Source organism: Malurus melanocephalus, unplaced genomic scaffold (assembly GCF_030028575.1).
Source record: "Malurus melanocephalus ecotype Western Australia unplaced genomic scaffold, MMel_1.1 scaffold_26, whole genome shotgun sequence".
Lineage (NCBI taxonomy): Eukaryota > Metazoa > Chordata > Aves > Passeriformes > Maluridae > Malurus > Malurus melanocephalus.
The window spans coordinates 3,153,469-3,154,623 of NW_026623258.1; positions in this window are offsets into that span (position 1 = coordinate 3,153,469).

Below are 1,155 nucleotides of genomic sequence, written 5' to 3' on the forward strand. Positions count from 1 at the left end.
AGGAAGAACAACACCAGCTATGGAACTCTGGGGATTTAAAATARAAAGGAAGGTCACTTTTAAAGCCCTTAACTAAATAATTTCAAACAACTCAGCAACAGCTCACATTTAAAAATAGACTAAGAAGCTAAAACAAAAAATGTGTTAATTGTACAATCTGGAATGTATCAAAAGGACAAGCACAGTCACCCTCATTACCTTCTCATTGTCCAGAGTGAAAAACCTCAGTATTAATACTGACATACATCTTGGTGTATATATGCACAGCAAATATTTATGGTTCTRTGAGTGTCTCAGACTGCACRCTGCCAAGAAGGAAATACTTGCAGCTGCAAGTAAAAGGTTAAAATAAACTGTGAGCATTTCTGTATCAACAGCTCAGATCTCCAGAAACCATTGGGTCAGGGCAAGTTTATAGGTCCTGCTCCATGTGGGAACAGGAGACTGTGTGTCTAAGTGGTAGTGAAACTTATCACATACACATAGGAAGACAGCACTTGGATTTATACTCATTATTTCTAACTAATGTATTAAAAAGTGCTGCACACGCAGGTTTTGGTGGAACTAATGAATTATTTCCATAACCCACTCACCATCAGGGGTTTGAGTGGGGCTTGGGAGTCATCAACAAAGTAAGGCACTTCTGTGGACTAAATTTCACCTCTTCTGTTTTCCCAGTGAGGCAGATCCTCTTAGCATGTAACACAATCTTAATATTATTYTTTAATCCAAGGAATTAACACAAAAGAACAGCAAAAGGGTTCACGCGAACTAAACCTTCTGCAGCACTGGGTGAAGTTCAACAAAAGCTGAGGRATGTTGGCAGTACCTCAAAGCAGCCYTCTTCAGGCTCTGCCCAGGTGTTGTGGTTTAGGAATGGTACTCCTTAATTCAGGACTCCCACCAAGACCTTCCAAAACCTCACACTAGGCTCTCTCTCGCTCCCCCTTTCCCTCCCCTTTTCGGCTGCAGTGGGATGGAGTTGAGAACTGGAGGCACAATATACTGGAAACATCAGTGAGATAAAAAACCTGCCCCCTCTCCCAATACACACTAGCAGTCAGCTTCCTCCTCTGTTTTCTCCACAGGAAGAAACCCTTTTCTCTCTGTTCCTGGCAATGATCAATGTCGTGAGATGGGATAGAGTAACCTCTG